We start from the raw sequence: 19,080 nt of genomic DNA, 5'->3' as shown, positions 1-19,080 counted from the left end.
AGACGCAGAATCCAGGAGAGGATATTCCGCCAGTGGGTCACCCTGCTGGGCCAGACCAGAGAGCAAATATACGCAAAGTACCGGCTGAATGGGCTATGATTATCAAGCTCATACAGGACCTTGACCCCCTGATGCAGCACCCAACAAGGCGGACCAATGCCGTCCCAACACATGTCCAGGTATTGTGTAGCCTGCACCTCCTGGCCTCTGGGAGCTTCCAGGGGATAGTTGCGGTAGCTGGGGGGATATCCCAGCCCACCATGTCCCGCTGCCTTCGTAGTTTCCTTGACGCAATGCTGACCCAGCTACACCAGCACATCAAATTTCCCACCAGCCAACAGGAATTGGATGAGACCAAGCTACAATTCTACAATGTTGCCCGTTTCCCACACGTGATAGGATGCATTGACTGTACCCACATCCACATTTGCCCACCTGCTGGAATGGAGTACATGTACCGCAATCGCAAGTCCTACCACTCCCTCAACATCCAGATGGTCTACAATGCAAAGACATACATCACCGACATAGTGGCACAGTACCCGGGGGAGTACACATGACTCATTCATATTCCGCCACAGCAGCCTCCACACACAACTGGTCAGGGGAGACTTGGGGGAAGGACACCTACTTGGCAAGTACACTTTTCCCACAATGTCACATTGCCAATGACTAGCTGCGCTGCACAGGCACTCACCCTCTGCTCCTCTCATCCAGGTGACAGTGGCTACGCCCTGCGTGAATACCTCCTCACCCCATACCTCAACCCTGCTACACCACAGCAACGGCGTTACAACGTATCACACATACGCACAAGGAATTGCATAGAGAGAACTTTTGGGCTACTAAAGAGCAGATTCCGCATACTTCATAAGACAGGTGGGGCCATGTACTACAGTCCTGAAGTGTGCTGCCGCATTGTGGCTGTGTGTGCTATCCTACACAACATTGCTACCAAGCGCAGGATACCTGTCGACATCTCTGGCAGTGAATCGGAAGGGGACGACCGGCCACCTGCACATGTAAGCCATGCATGCGGCGAGAACCCAGCTGAAGGCCACAGACGCCGCAACCACATCACAATGAACAGTTTCTAGTGCACCCTCTATCCTCACCCCACAAATCACAAATGCATGCAAAATGTAATAATGACACAACGCCAATGTGTGTTGCAAAATAAATTATTATTGTTTCATTCACAATAATGCTACCACTATAAATGTTGTCATTGGTAACAGTATTTCGGCATACTGCTGTGTGAAAGGACAGGGCAGGCTTATACTCAGCCTGTGCCAGAAATAGTCAAATGAAGTCAATTGCGCCTCCTGCGCGTACCACCCAAGCGCCTCTGAGGCTCATCCTCTTCCAAGGCACGTGTACCTGCCGTGGGCCTGGTGTTGCGCCTGAGTGACCCTACTTGTGAGGCAGAGTGGCTGCTCATGCTCGATGTCCCCTCACTGACATCATCACCCCCAACAGTGGCAGGTAGGGCAGGAGGGTGTAGTGCTGTCACGGCAGTGGTCAGGTGATCAAGGACCCTGGCCACATCCTCGCAGCACTGGATGAGCTGCTGCTGCTGTGCAAGGGACCACCGCGATAACTGTGATGTTGCATTGCCCAAAACATAATTGGACCTGGTGTAGGCCGTCAGCCGGGTCAATAGCTGATGGTGGCGCCGGCGTGCTGCGTTGCGCTGAGATGTTATAGCTGCAGTGTTGGCCTCCATGGCTGCAGTCATGCGGGCCATTCCCTCCCCCACACCTGCCATGGCCGCCGTCATGCGGTCCATGCGGTCCCCCACTCCGGCCACATTGCGCCCAATGTTGTACAGCTGTAGCTGTATGGCACCTTGCCGGCGTGCCTGAAGCTGATGAATACGCAGCATGCGTCTTTCAACGCTCATTCGCACCAGCCGCTGTCCATTCCCCCTCCCGCTGATTGCTGCATTGGACCGCTGGCGAGACCTGGCACGCCTGCTCTGCTGGCCTGACACAGTGGCTGGCCGCTGTGTTGCAGCTGTCGCGGGCCCTGATGTAGTAGCACCAGCTGCTGGTGGTGTCAGAGCAGGGTTGCTGGTGCGGCAGGGGCTGGAGGCACACTGGTAGTGGGCCTGGCTGCGGCTGTAGTTGTTGCGGCTGAGGCTGGTGGCACGCTAGTTGTGGGCCTGGCTGCTGCTGTAGTTGTTGCGCTGAGGCTGGTGGCACGCTAGTTGTGGGCCTGGCTGCGGCTGTAGTTGTTGCGGCTGAGGCTGGTGGCACGCTAGTTGTGGGCCTGGCTGCGGCTGTAGTTGTTGCGGCTGAGGCTGGGGGCACGCTAATTTTGGGACTGACTGCGGCAGTGGTTGCTGCGCCAGACGAAGGAGGCACCCTGCTGGTGGACCTGGCTGCTGGTGTTGTTGCGGCGGCAGGGGCTGGTGCCTGGGTTTGTAGCGGCACTTACTCCTCATCCTGGGCCTCCTCATCTATTAGCAGCCTCTCGCTGTCGCTGCTGTCTGCGCCACCTGTGAGGGTAAGTGGACGTTCATTAGTTGCATGTATCTGTCACATGTGCAGTTGCTAATTGCATGCTGGGTGACATTGAGGTTCCGTGAGAATCGTAATGACGTTTTTGACTCGTTCGAATATGGACGAATCTGGTATCTATGAACCGCAAATGACGAGTTTAGTGGGTGTACGCGTTTTTCCCTATTCTACGTTGCACCATTCGTCTTATTCGTGGGTTTCTCCATCTGAACCCACAGGTTCCATTTTAGATACGGCATCCATTTTGTCTCTTGCCCTCAAGTAGCCAGCGAACGGACACTGTCAGCTTCGTGACCCTGGGATTCCCAAGCTCTGGCGGAAGACACGTGTTCCTTTGAGGGTGTCTTTATGATGAGGGGGATGACACTGCAAAGGCAGATGGCTCCGCTCGAGGCTCATCTTGCCGGTCTATTGTTTCAGTCGTGCATGCATTAGGCACGAATCCTTTGATCCTGCAGTCGTGCTTCCGATATTGCCCCCTACACTCCTTTTCAATCTGTTGTCTATCTTTGTCTTCCTTGCACCTGTTTCTGTCTCTTTCCTTAACCCGTTTACAGTCAGAATGGAATGTACTTAATGGTGAGATAACGTACTTTTACAGTTGGGAACTGGCGATGCTACTGTAATTATGTTCCAGGCTTCTGAATACATGAAAGCAACCCTTTTGAAGTTTACTGTGGGAACTGAGTTGTAACCTTTTGTTCGCCATGTTGTGCTATGACTAAAATATGTATAAAAGGAGAAATCCACTGTTGCAATTCGAGGCAGTCTCTCAGAACCTACACGTTGTATACTTCTTGCGATTTCTGTATCCCTGCAGTAAATAAACGCTGATCTTTGATGCCGAAGGAAGTGTCCCGTGTCTCTGTAATTTGTACGCCGGAACAGGTAGCCCACGAAGGTTTCAGGTGTTGTCTCCTGGCACCGCTGGGCCTTAGAATAGCCCAGTCCTTCAGTTGGCGCCCACGTCGGGCGACATAGGCGGTACCGGTCCAAAGCCCGACGATCGTGAGGAAGTTCGTGTGAAATCTCCGAGGGAAGGTGCACCCCGCTTCACCGATCCTGTTGTCGAAATAAAGTGGTCCGAAGACTTTTCCCGCGAAGATTCCCACCTCCTGGCGGCTGCGACGGACTGATGCCCTGACTGTCGACCTGTTTTGGCGCCTTTCGTAGTCCTTTGCACAGCGAGACGATAGACGGGCCTTCCTGGTGACGCCATTGCTCTTTCAGTTAAGTACTTGTGGGTCGCTCCCAGAGTCCTTGGTCGTTGTTGTTGTAACTTGGTTATTTGCATGGTTCCATTGCATTTGTGGTTCTTAGTTGTTGGTTCTTAGTTGTTGGGCTTTATTTGACGATTGCAAATGCCAAAAATCGAGGGTCTTGCATTTTTGCGAGGACATCGTAATTCGATAACCCTTGAAGTTTGTAAACTCGGTTAGTGGGCACGATGCCTGGCCGTAGTACCTTGTTTGGTTTCCTTAAATGTTGTGGTGCGGATTCCCGGTTGGAGGACTCATGTCCGATACCTCCAGTTGGAACTCCTATTTATGAGCTCTATAGCCGCCACAGAGTGGGTCCTATCGTATATAATGATTATTGGATCCGCTATACTAAAGATGATGGTGTCCTTAGTTGGCCACCCCATGGTAGTTTTGAAACTGCAATTTTGGAGAATCTTGAAGCAAAATTGTTTAAAAAGAAATCTAGGCCGGCCATGTTTGATTCCTTCCGGTTATGGGGCAAAGAGGCCAAGCAGAAAGAAATCAAACAGATTAAGAAAAATAAGAGAGAAGGTATCATTACGGTGATGAGAAATGCAGAGCAGTTTCAGCGAGACAAAGAAGAGAAGGAAAAGGAAGTTTTTGCTAGATTGCAACATATGGTGGTGGATAAGTGTTATCCTGTTTTACCGTCGAGTTCTGATAAAAAGGGAGGAGAAGTGGTAGAGGACCCTTTGCTGTCCTATCTACTGAAATCACCACCTTCATACGCACAGGATACTACAGCCCCTGTGGTTCCTCCTGTCCCTCAACCTGTTGTTCCGGCAGCTGCTGGTCAGCCTGCCGTTGGTCCTGTCCTTCCGAATCCTCTTGTTCCTCAAGTTGTCCCTGCTCCCTTCCCTGCCCTTTTTCCTACTGCTCCACTGCCTATACCTTCTCAGTCTGTTGTTCCTGCTACTTCTGCTATCTTGGCTACTCCTACTGCTCCTACTGCTCCTACGTTTAGCCCTCATGTTGTTGCCCCTGTACTTCTCTCCTCTTCTCCTTCTGTCCGTAGTCGCATAACTAATGCTGTTGCATAATCTTTACTCTCCATTTGGACCGATTCTTGGGTCTGATGCTTCTGATGTCTCTCAGAGACGAAGTCAAATTCCTGGTGGTAGGGAGAGTGAGACGTTAGTGAAAATGACGCGCAAATGGATTAGGCATCCTGCTAAGTGGTACACAGACAAAATATCGATTTTTAAATATCGATATACAAAAATATCGAAGTTTAAATATCGATGGGACAAAATATCGAAGGTAAGTAATATCGACAGTCTTAATATCGATATTGGTATGATATCAGTAATATCGAAGTTGTAAATATCGATGTCAATAATATCGAAATTAATAACTTCGATGTTACTAATATCAATTTTTAAATAAATTTAGTGTATATTATATTGTATTTATTATGTTTTATTATTTATTTTTAATGTAATTTAATTAAATATTGTCTTTTACTACTGTAGCGGGTTGTGGGTTGATAGGGGAATAGGGTGGGAAGTAATTTAATTATGTTAACTTAATTATAAATTAGTAGGAATTATTAATTAATTAATTGAGAAATAATTTTTAATTATTTTTAATTAATTGATTAATTGATAAATATGTTCTGTAGCGGGTTATGGGTTTATAGGGGAATAGGGTGGGAAGTAATTTAATAATAATTAATTAATTGATAGATGTTTGTACATATTTTAATTAATAAATAATTGGTAATTAATTTCTATTAATTCGTTAATTAATTAATATAATTTTTTACATATTTATAATTATTAATTAGTTGGTAATTAATTAATATTAATTATTTAATTACATTAATTATAGTAATTTTTTTATATATAATGTATTGTTATTCTTAATTAATTAATTGGGAAAAATTATATTAATTATTAAATTAAATTAATGACAGCAAATGTGCTATTATATTTACTGTATTGTTATTGTTAATTAATAATTAATTGGTAATTAAATAATATTAATTAATTTTGGGTAAAGGAGTATTTTTAGGGTTCAGGGTCAGTTTTCAGTTTTTGGGTAAAGGGGTATTTTTAGGGTTCTGGGTCAGTTTTCAGTTTTTGGGTAAAGGGGTATTTTTAGGGTTCAGGGTCAGTTTTCAGTTCATGGGTGAAGGGGTATTTTTAGGGTTCAGGGTCAGTTTTCAGTTTTTGGGTAAAGGGGTATTTTTAGGGTTCAGGGTCAGTTTTGGGTTTTTGGGGTACAGGCGTACAGGGTAAAAACCAAAAAATATTACATTAAATCAAATAAATTACATGAAAAAAATTAAAATTACATTAAATTATTAAGTGTTTTATTTATTTTAAATGTATATGTATTAGTTTTAATTTTGTTTTAATATTTTTATTAAATAGTTGTAAAATTATATGTATTTTAAAATTATTTTTACATTATTATTAATACATTTAAAAAAACGATATTTTTGATTCCGATATTTTTGTACTACGATATTATTTTTTCGATATTTTTGTACTTACCTTAATGAAGATAGGATTCCGATATTTTTGCTGTTGATATTTTTGCTCCGATATTTTTGCATTTCGATATTCTGTCTGTCAATATTATGTCAGACATTCCTGCTAAGTACACCCCGCGCATAGTTTTCGACACGTTCTCTAAATTTAATGAGCCCACACAAAGATTTGTGTTTGAGGAAATGTGTAAATCCTTACGAGAGGAGTGGGATAATGATGAGGTAGACAATGTACCGCCCGAAATGACTGAACTCCAGAATCAGTTTTCGAACGGTATGATTGTAGGTGGTAATGTTCGACGTGCTTTAGAGCGTCTCTTATCATTTCGATCTACAGTACAACCTCGAGCATTGTTCAAAGACGACACTGAGGAGTGGATGGCACAACCTGGTCAGTATCCCATGCGAGAAGTTCCCTCAGTGTGGATGCCAGGTAATGCTGCTGCCGTTCCTCCCATTTTGCCACACTTCCAGAGAGTTTGGATACACCTCCCATGGAAGCGGTCTGAAGTTTTGCAAGTGAAGCAATCTTTGCCTGACCCCTGGAAAAATCCGGCGGGTTATTATAAGGAGTTATCCCAACTTGTGGATGCTACTACTATGAACCTCGCCGATATTGATATGTTGTTCGGTAACGTGGTGCCTCAACCAATTTGGGCTAAAATCCGTCAAGAGAATCACGTAGCTGAGTTAGGTGGTGATTGGGCTGCTCTTGTGGCGGCAGACGGACGACAAGTTGGTGGGGCTAAGCCTGAACAGCTCATTACTGATCTGCCCCAGAGGATTATTACACTTATGAAGACACTTATGCCAGCAATGAGAGTTAATTGGGATAAATTGGCTGTGTGCAAACAAAAGAAAGACGAGAGTGTCTCCGATTTCTTTACCAGATTTGAGGAGGCATTTATCGATCACAGTGGTCAGGATATGAGCACTGAGGGAGGTCAGCGACTGTTTGTAGATAAATTTGTGTCGAATTTGTTGCCTGAACTCAGCAACAAATTAAAGAATTCCGAAAGTTCGTGGGCTGTTTCTACCACTGCTCAAATATTAGCTACGGCTCAAAATTACGAAAACAGAGAAAAGGAAGAAAGTGATCGTGCAGATAAGAAAACTAAGGATCTTAAAACTAAGGTTTTGTTACAGCAGGCGTATCCTCCGCGCTCGAATCAAAATGACTCACAGCAGCAAAATAGATCACAATCACAGTCTTCTAGGACTCAGTCGCGTACTGACTCCTCTACACCGAGATCTATGCTTGGGTACAATTAATGCGCATATTGTAGAGGTGAGGGCCATTTGAAGTTTAATTGTTCGGTTTTGCGTGACCGAAACAATGGTGTTTCGGCTCGAGGAGGTCGTAGTGGTCCTCAACAGGCATCTCGAGGTAGAGGTCGTGGTGTCACTCAGAATCAGAATGAGCGTTCTACCACTTCGTCAGACTCGAACAATTGCTTTGATCAGCGCGATTCATCGTCTGGTAGATCTGCACCGTGTCATGTGGACGACTATTACGTCGAGCATGATATTGATGCTGGCGGTAATTACTAGGACAGCCAGGGACAAAGAGAGGAAGTAGTATCAGTTCCGGTTGATCAGAGAGGGCCTTACGTCGCAGTTGCCACATCGGGCGTAGTTGAGCCTTTTCTGTTGGACACTGGTGCAGCGAAAAGTTCCATCATGCATTCGAAACTCCCTGGCGCAGCTTTGCCTGGCTTACCGAATGTTTCCGTTTGATTCTCTGGCCCCCCCGTTAGCAATCCGGTTTCTAGCCCCTTGCCCCTTACAATTGGGCCTCGTGAGCTAGAAGCTCCTTTCATTTTAACTACTGGTTGTGGTGAGAATCTTTTGGGCCTGGATTTGTTGAAACGGTTATATGCGACTCTGTACTGTTCTCCTGCGTAGTGGAGCTTACATTGGGTCAGAGAGTGATCTCTCCTATGTACTTGTCAACTGATAAGCTCCCACCGGAATTGAGTTCTCTTCCTGAGTCTTTGTGGGCAACAGGTCCCAATGACGTGGGCCTGTTGGACATATCACCTTATGTTGTTCAATTGAAATCGAATGTGCGATTACCACGTATCCCCCAGTATCGTATCTCTCTTGATGGCGAACGAGCGCTATTAGCGATCATTTATGACTTGATCAAGAAGGATGTTATTGAGGAAACTCGGGGAAATGTGTGTAATAGTCCTGTGTTACCTATTTTGAAACAAACTGATCCATCCAAGCCTCCTGTGTACCGTTTTGTCATTGATTTACGAGAGGTAAATAAAATTGTGATTCCACAATTTCCTGTGGTGCCTGACATTACGGCTTTGCTGACTCTGATTCCAGCCTCTGCCTCTTGGTTCTCGGTAATCGATTTGAAGAATGCTTTCTTTAGCATCCCGATTGCTGAGGAAAGCAGTGATCTATTCGGCTTCTCATTAGGTGGTCGCAGTTTCAGGTTTAAACGCGCTCCTCAGGGCTACTGTGAGAGTCCATCGATCTACAGCCAAGCCCTTAAGAGTCAACTTGATGCATTCGTGTTACCGGCTGGTGCGGCCTTGATTCAGTACGTTGATGATCTGTTAGTGGCTGCTGACACTAAGCGGATTTGCAAAGATGCTACAGTATCACTGTTACAGCATCTCTGTGACTTACATCACAAGGTGTCACCTTCTAAGCTGCAGTATTGTTGTCAAGAAGTAACCTATTTAGGTCACTTATTGTCAAAGGAGGGAAGAAGGTTGACCCCAGAAAGAATTGCAGCGATTGCTCGAATGACTGTGCCAACAACTCAGAGAGATGTGCGTGCCTTTCTAGGTATCATAATGAATATAGGGGAGTAGCTGCACTCTATTGAATGAGTCTTAGAGCGTTTGTTCGATATGTGTGCTGTACTGGTATGTAGCCTGCAAACTATGAAATATCAAGTGTATATGGCCTGGTAAAAGAACCAGGACACCAGTACGCACTACTCAATTTTAGTTGATCATTAGTACATTTCTTTAATTTTTACAGAAAATCAGCAGAAAGCGTCATTACATTCTTATTCGAATTTCCTTTGTTATAAAGCAAATTTTTATCAACATATAAAATGCTGTCTACATGCACTTTTCATACAGCTCAATGTCAATACATTTCGTCTACACCCAATGCATTTCGGGGCGCGAGCCCCTTCGTCAGGGGTCTGTGTGCAAAGAAAAGAAAAGAAAGGAGTTTCATTACTATTGATGCATAACTTTATCGGATAATAAATCTCTGTGCTGTATGCATTCCTTACCGCTGTTGAAATTGAGTATGTAAGTTACAATGATCCAAATGATGTAAACGTAACCTGAGTGAGAGATAAATTAGGGTCTCATTTAAGATATATATGGTTGTTTTGTTATACATATTATGTGAGGGTTCTCTATGTAAAATGCCATGTTACCTTTTTAGTTGTCTGCATTGAATCTGCAAAAAAAGGGAAATACCAGGGGAAGTTTTTGCGTTATTACCCGGGAAACATAAAGTTATTCAACTTTTAATTTGAGTGCAAAATGTCGCTCACCTTATTTATATCGTCATTAGGTCAAGAGCCTATATGGAAGAAGAGGAGACTATCATAAGTTACGTGAAATGCGGGTTAATGCATTTACCAGTTGTTCTCTGATGTTTAAAGGAGGCGTTTACCTGTGAGTCTTACGCGATGAATATCGGACTCATCAAGTGCTCAAGTTATTGATAAACCTGTCGAAAAAACGACACGTCGTCAAACGCTGGCCAGCGTATAAAAATTAAGGTGAAACAGTAGTTACAAGTGGCTAAAGATAGCTTTTAGCTGTCCTTACCGGAACGGGGTTCTTTAGCGGTCCGTCGTGGCTTGTTTCCCGACTGTCTGAGTGTAAGCGCTAAGTCCTTCGTCTGTTATTATTAGAGCTACGCGTGTAGCTGTCAAAGACGGATTACCGCCGTGTTTGAGTATTACCTATCATTATATCCCTGGTTGTGTCTATCGGGAGTATAGACCTTTAACATTTATTGTATATATCAAAGAATGATATAATATTCTAACGTTTAATTTAGGTTCTCAGGGGTCTACTGCTTCCGACATAGTAATAAGCAGTAGACCCCTGAGAACCTAAATTAAACGTTAGAATATTATATCATTCTTTGATATATACAATAAATGCTAAAGGTCTATACTCGCGATAGACACAACCAGGGATATAATGATAGGTAATACTCAAACACAGCGGTAATCCGTCTTTGACAGCTACACGCATAGCTCTAATAATAACAGACGAAGGACTTAGCGCTTACACTCAGACAGTCGGGAAACAAGCCACGACGGACCGCTAAAGAACCCCGTTCCGGTAAGGACAGCTAAAAGCTATCTTTAGCCACTTGTAACTACTGTTTCACCTTAATTTTTATACGCTGGCCAGCGTTTGACGACGTGTCGTTTTTTCGACAGGTTTATCAATAACTTGAGCACTTGATGAGTCCGATATTCATCGCGTAAGACTCACAGGTAAACGCCTCCTTTAAACATCAGAGAACAACTGGTAAATGCATTAACCCGCATTTCACGTAACTTATGATAGTCTCCTCTTCTTCCATATAGGCTCTTGACCTAATGACGATATAAATAAGGTGAGCGACATTTTGCACTCAAATTAAAAGTTGAATAACTTTATGTTTCCCGGGTAATAACGCAAAAACTTCCCCTGGTATTTCCCTTTTTTTGCAGATTCAATGCAGACAACTAAAAAGGTAACATGGCATTTTACATAGAGAACCCTCACATAATATGTATAACAAAACAACCATATATATCTTAAATGAGACCCTAATTTATCTCTCACTCAGGTTACGTTTACATCATTTGGATCATTGTAACTTACATACTCAATTTCAACAGCGGTAAGGAATGCATACAGCACAGAGATTTATTATCCGATAAAGTTATGCATCAATAGTAATGAAACTCCTTTCTTTTCTTTTCTTTGCACACAGACCCCTGACCAAGGGGCTCACGCCCCGAAATGCATTGGGTGTAGACGAAATGTATTGACATTGAGCTGTATGAAAAGTGCATGTAGACAGCATTTTATATGTTGATAAAAATTTGCTTAATAACAAATGAAATTCGAATAAGAATGTAATGACGCTTTCTGCTGATTTTCTGTAAAAATTAAAGAAATGTACTAATGATCAACTAAAATTGAGTAGTGCGTACTGGTGTCCTGGTTCTTTTACCAGGCCATATACACTTGATATTTCATAGTTTGCAGGCTACATACCGGTACAGCACACATATCGAACAAACGCTCTAAGACTCATTCAATAGAGTGCAGCTACCCCCCTATATTCATTATTTACCCCACTGCCACCACGGGGTGCTAGCACCAAGAAAAATGTCGTTTGACTCAAAAGCGGCTATCACAGATAACAGAGCCAATACTAAGGCATACACTTCGGAAGATGCAAATCAAATTTACAAGCTCATTAAGGAGTCCAAAACTTTTGATGCACAAGGAGGATCTGTCACACAACAACTCAAGCAACTGGAATACCTAACCAGGCGTGAATTAAACCAGCGATTACACGCAACGACGCTTATTCAATATCATCGTGTAAAGCGTATACCCAGAGGACTAAGACTAGCAATAAGACCCATGCTATACAGATTGAACAACAATCCAAAGTTCATGGAAAAATGGTAGTGTGGCTCACTGGTTAGAGGCGGCAGACCCGAGAGCAGAGGACGGCCCGGGACCAGGGTTCGATTCCCGGCGCGGCAGGTTTCTGGACCAGAGTCAGCGGACTCGATAATTCTCTCGCCTCGGTGCCCACTCTGATCAGCGATCACACTCGGCAACTCTGGGCATTAGCTTGCCTCATCTTCACTAACGGCCCCACCAGACCGCCGGGGATGCCTGGTCTCACCCTGGAGATACCCATTAAGGGACCATCTCTCAGGGAAGCCAGGAAGGGTTTCGCAGCGGTCGAAGCGCCTTGGGACCCTCCGGGTAAGTAGTGCGCTATATAAATGCCTATACATTTACATTTACATTTACATTTTCGAGATTCTGAATAAATGCTCTCTGGATCTAATACTACTGCTAATAGAGGAACTCGCCAAGACCATAGCTGATCTAGAGGAAGAAATATTCAACTTAAAACGGGACTTATCAGAAAGGATTGAAGATGACGTATGGGGCAGAACCCTAGAAGACATTAACACACGACTAGACAAGTACGGAAAAGATCTAGAAGAAACAAAGTTGCGTAAATTTAAGCGTGACACTATTGATTATAAATTAAACGAGGCATACACGTGGGCGGAAGTTTACCCCAAACGACGATTCAACAACAAAAAACAACAACCAACTTCTTCTGATGAGAGTGTAGTCTCGGACAGTGAACTGAGTTCTGTAAGGCAGCCGATAGCGACCGCGCAGGTACAAAAATCAACACCACAACCTCCTAATTTAACAGACACAGCAGCTGGACCATCATCGGTTCCTTTTTTAGAAAAGGACTTACCACCAAGCAAACCACCGGATGTTCCAACAACGCTGATTGGAGACAAAAAACGAGAAGAGGACAGGGAAAGGGAAAAGGAAAGAGAGAAGGACAGAGAACTACTGAAGAAAACAGGGCTGAGAAGCCAGACCAAGATCTCATAATAAACATCTCTAATTACACTCTGTCTAGTTTTGAAAAAAAGATACTGAACAAAGGCATATCGTTTGTGACCACGTACCATACAAACGCATTGGAAATGGAGATAGCATTGTTTAAATTCATGAGAATTTTGAGGCTGAAGCATTTCTTTGCAGTTCTGAGCCCAACAACAGACACCACGGAAACAGACAGACGTTTCAAACCCAAAAGCAGTTTTATGGCACCAACATCTCATAAAACTTTGGATACATTTGAAACACTAGTGAAGGCCGATATGAACAGGATCCAATTCAAAAGGAAAACCAGGAACCTCACACGAGCAGAATACAGTGCTCTTCAAAGGTTAGCAAATAACAAAAACTTGGTCTTTCAGAGAGCTGACAAAGGGGGTGCACTAGTCTTAATGGACTCTACATTCTATACATCCAAAGGAGATGAACATGTACACAACGTAGAAACATATGCTAAACTTGAACAAGATCCCACAATGAGTATATCTCAGAACCTGGACGACATTCTGGATAAAGCAGAGGAACTAAACTGGATAGACAGTTCAACAAAGCGATACCTACGTCAAGCTTTTCCGCGAAGACCTAAAATATACTTTCTACCGAAAGTCCATAAAAGTCTGAACAACCCTCCTTTCAGGCCCATTGTTTCAGGATGTTCCTCAATCTTCGAAAACTTGGGAATCTTCATTGACGCATACATGCGACCATTTATGCAAAAATGGGTTACTTACATAGAAGACACGTCAGATTTCTTAAGGAGCCTAACAAACATCACAATGGCTGATAACGAAAAATGGATACTATGCACTATTGACGTAGCGTCATTGTACACATCTATTCCCCACAAACAAGGGTTAGAAGCAATGGAATGGGCACTATTAAGATCAGAGATACCAGAAGAATTGAAATGTTTCATACTACAACTACTGGAGTTTTGTCTCCAGAACAGTTATTTCCTATGGCAAGATGATTTTTTCATCCAACTAACAGGTACAGCCATGGGATTTCCAGGAGCGTGTGTCTATGCAAACATCTTCATGGCGAAATTCGAACTGGACTACATACTGGAAGCTATCACATGGCAAGAAGGCGTAGTCTAATATAAGCGTTATATAGACGACATATTCATTATATGGAAACGCTCCTCAGCAGAACTACTCCAAAACATCAAGAGTTTAAACCTGGCTAATCCACGAATACAATTCACCCACTGTGTAAGCGACACTGTACTTCCTTTCCTAGATGTCCTCGTTGAATTACAAGATGGAATAATTCAGACCAAATTGTTCAAAAAAGAAACAGACAGAAACACGGCATTACTCTATGAAAGCTCTCACCCAATAAGCCTCATCAATATCTTCCAATTTCTCAATTTATGAGAATCAAGAGAATATCCTCTAATGACACCGATTGTACAAAGAGCCTAGAGCAACAAAAGCAAAGATACCTAGACAGGGGCTATCCCATCAAACTGCTAGAAGGACATTTGGACAAAATCAAAAAAATACCCAGGAGAGATCTCCTACAAAAAAAGAACAAGACAGAGAGCAAAAGGATGGTGTTCGTGTCAAAATACTCATCTGCATCTAAAGACATACAAAGAATTATCCTTAAAAGATGGGAAATTATAACAGCCGAAAAAGATTTCGAAACAGTCTTCCATGACAGACCTCTATTTGCATATAAAAGATCACAGAATCTAAAAGAAATATTGAATAAATCAACCAATGAGGACACGGCAGAAAAAAGAACCTACAAAGGAACCCAAAAATGCTACAATTGCAAAAATTGCAACAATGTTATACTCGGCGACACTTTGTTTCATCCACGCACAGGAGAAAAGATACAATTAAGGCACACTACAAACTGTAACTCTGAGCACGTGGTGTACTTAATAAAATGCCAATGCGGACTGATATAGGTGGGAAAAACAGACAGAAAACTGAAAATAAGGCTGACGGAACATAAGAGTCGCATCCGCAATAAAAATTTGACTGCACCTCTGGCAAAACACTGGATTGAATTAGGACACTCCATAGCCCAACTAAGATTCCAAATTATCGAAATGGTTCCACAAAGGTTAGGAATGGACAATGCTAGAATTCTTCTACAAAGAGAGACATTCTGGATTCGTAGGCTTCAAACCCTCATCCCGAATGGGCTAAATGACAAGTTGGATCTCATCTGTTTTCTGTAGAAACACACACTTCCGAAATCCGCTGTTTTCCAATAGTATAAATAACACTCAAGAATTCACACACATAGCAACTAACAGTTAGGATCACGTATTCACAAACAGGATAAAGCACACACAAATAGGAGTCGCCATATCCATACCTTCAAGGCTACAATAACATATTTTTATGACTATGTAACACAAACGAATCCTAACACAAGAAATATATTACAAACCTTCCATTATGTATGTAATAGTGCAGGGTCTTTTAAGAACATGAGTCAAAAATAGAATGGAAATAGGCAGGAACAGCCATTAATAGAACCCAATTATGTGAATAGCATCTTGTGAAATCTATGTTTCACAAACACATGGAAACACAGCAGGCATTTACTTTCACGATCTGCAGAACATGTATTCAAAATCACCTACACAAGAAATATTCAATAACTCTCTGAATTTCTTTTATTTTTCTCATTACCTCGATATCGTCACAATTATAGAAATTTTCCATTTCCTAACACTAAATTATAGACAGGTGCAATCGTATATCTACCGACTGCACACTAGGTAAAACTGTTCTCTTCACCACTCTAAGATGGCGGCAGTTATTACTATGTCGGAAGCAGTAGACCCCTGAGAACCTAAATTAAACGTTAGAATATTATATCATTCTTTGATATATACAATAAATGCTAAAGGTCTATACTGGCGATAGACACAACCAGGGATATAATGATAGGTAATACTCAAACACGGCGGTAATCCGTTTTTGACAGCTACACGCGTAGCTCTAATAATAACAGACGAAGGACTTAGCGCTTACACTCAGACAGTCGGGAAACAAGCCACGACGGACCGCTAAAGAACCCCGTTCCGGTAAGGACAGCTAAAAGCTATCTTTAGCCACTTGTAACTACTGTTTCACCTTAATTTTTATACGCTGGCCAGCGTTTGACGACGTGTCATTTTTTCGACAGGTTTATCAATAACTTGAGCACTTGATGAGTCCGATATTCATCGCGTAAGACTCACAGGTAAACGCCTCCTTTAAACATCAGAGAACAACTGGTAAATGCATTAACCAGCATTTCACGTAACTTATGATAGTCTCCTCTTCTTCCATATAGGCTCTTGACCTAATGACGATATAAATAAGGTGAGCAACATTTTGCACTCAAATTAAAAGTTGAATAACTTTATGTTTCCCGGGTAATAACGCAAAAACTTCCCCTGATATTTCCCTTTTTTTGCACATTCAATGCAGACAACTAAAAAGGTAACATGGCATTTTACATAGAGAACCCTCACATAATATGTATAACAAAACAACCATATATATCTTAAATGAGACCCTAATGTATCTCTCACTCAGGTTACGTTTACATCATTTGGATCATTGTAACTTACATACTCAATTTCAACAGCGGTAAGGAATGCATACAGCACAGAGATTTATTATCCGATAAACTTATGCATCAATAGTAATGAAACTCCTTTCTTTTCTTTTCTTTGCACACAGACCCCTGACGAAGGGGCTCGCGCCCCGAAATGCATTGGGTGTAGATGAAATGTATTGACATTGAGCAGTATGAAAAGTGCATGTAGACAGCATTTTATATGTTGATAAAAATTTGCTTTATAACAAATGAAATTCGAATAAGAATGTAAAGACGCTTTCTGCTGATTTTCTGTAAAAATTAAAGAAATGTACTAATGATCAACTAAAATTGAGTAGTGCGTACTGGTGTCCTGGTTCTTTTACCAGGCCATATACACTTTTCTAGGTATCATGTCATACTGCAGGCAATGGATTCCACATTTTTCATTGCTAGCGAAGCCATTGTTAGCCCTCACGTGCAAGGATGTTCCGACTCCTTTGCCATGGACTGAAGAGTGTCAGAAAAGTTTTTCTGAATTGCGTGATGCGTTGTGTTCGGCTCCTGTGTTAGGTACTCCTGACTACAGTAAGCCGTTTACACTATACGTTCACGAGAGAGAGGGTTGTGCGTTGAGTGTTTTGACGCAACAATTTGGCGGTAAGCAGCGTCCATGTGCATATTTTTCCTCGACCTTGGACCCAGTAGCTAGAGCATTGCCGAGTTGTCTAAGAGCGACAGCGACAGCGGCAGCTGCGGTGTCCATCCGGCAATCTGCAGGATTGGTCATGGATAATATGCTTACGGTGATGGTTCTGCATGCAGTTGACACTCTCTTGAATCGAACGAAAACTCAACACTTGACGAGCGCAAGGTTGTCTGGTTATGAGTTGACGCTTTTGGCAAGTCATATACAAATAAAGCGTTGTAATGTGCTGAATCCGGCGACTTTGTTGCCGATTAATATGGAATCAGATGATGTACCACCACATGATTGTTATCTATCAACTGAGGAAGAAACAAAGGGTCTTGTTGACCTAAAAAACACTCCATTGGCAGATCCCGATGGTACTCTGTATGTTGATGGTTCATGTTTTAAGTTGCCGAATGGTGATGTGACGACTGCGTATGCTGTGGTGACGTTGAGTACGGTTGTGGAAACTGCGAGATTGAGCCAGAATTCAACGCAAGCGGCAGAGTTGATTGCGTTGACGAGAGCGTGTGTTTTGTCTAAGGGAAAGCGAGTGAATGTGTTTACAGATAGTCAATATGCGTTTGGCGTTGCACATAGCTTTGGTCGATTGTGGAGAGAAAGAGGATTTATGACATCGCATGGCACGAAGATCCAACACGGACAGCTCGTGAACGATCTTTTGGACGCACTTACATTGCCTAAGCAGGTGGCAATCATTAAATGCAGCGCGCACCGAAAGGTTACGGATGATGTTGGTCGTGGTAACGCATTTGCGGATGAGATTGCTAAGGAAACAGCTAAGAATCTTGCAACCCGAATGTATGTTACGAGTTCAGTGAGGTGGCCGGGTGAGACTGGTATGTGTGAGGACACTGTTGAGAGCGTGAAAGCGATTCAGAATGAGGCCACTGAAACTGAAAAGATTAAGTGGAAAGAAAGCACGGGAAAGTTAGATGCGCATGGATGTTGGGTTGATTTGTCAGAATGTCAGAGGTGGATGTTACCGGATGCATATGTGCTAGCCGTTGTGACTATGGCTAACGGCTTGTCACATATTAGCGCGAAAGGTATATGTAAATTGTTGTCCCCTGTATGGAAGAATGATGGTATTGCTAAGTGTGCTGAGAGGGTGGTTAAGAATTGTATGGTATGTATGATGTATTATCCTGGCAAGGGTACTCCCACTCTACCTGTCTATTTTGCTCCACCTACATGTCCTTTTGAGGTTATCCAACTGGACTTCATCCATATGGAGAGATGCAATAACCTGAAATATGTTTTAGTTGTGGTTTGCGCGTTCTCCAGATGGATTGAGGCCTATCCTCTTAAAGATAATACCGCCTTGTCCACAGCGAAAGTTTTACTGAAGGAATACTTTCCTCGGTATGGAATGCCAGGGATTGTATGGTCGGATAACGAAGTGAGTTTGTGGGGAGTGTGATGAAGAGTGCATGTAAGGGCCTTGGAATTCGACAAAAATTCCATAGCGCCAATCATCCCCAGTCAGCAGGTTTAGTGGAAGGGTACAATGGCACTCTGAAACTGAAACTTGCTAAGATTCAAGCTACGACTGGTCTGTCATGGCCTGATGCTTTGCCTCTAGCTCTCTTGTCGACCAGGGCGACTGTGCACTCTCGAGTAGGGCTTAGCCCATATGAGATTGTGTTCGGCCGCCCTGCGAACATTTGGGGAGTTCCGAGGCCTAAGTCATTTGATAGTCTCGAATACCCAATGTTGATTGATTATCTTCATGATCTGACTGCTAAACTGAGGTTAATTCATCAACAGGTTTTTGAAGCTCTACCGGCACAGACAGAGGGTCCTGGACATCGGCTCCAACCGGGTGACTGGGTGGTCACCCGCAACTTTGGGAGAAAGCGTA

The sequence above is a fragment of the Lissotriton vulgaris genome, chromosome 5, assembly GCF_964263255.1.
Source record: "Lissotriton vulgaris chromosome 5, aLisVul1.2, whole genome shotgun sequence".
Lineage (NCBI taxonomy): Eukaryota > Metazoa > Chordata > Amphibia > Caudata > Salamandridae > Lissotriton > Lissotriton vulgaris.
Note: the sequence above shows the minus strand (reverse complement) of the source record.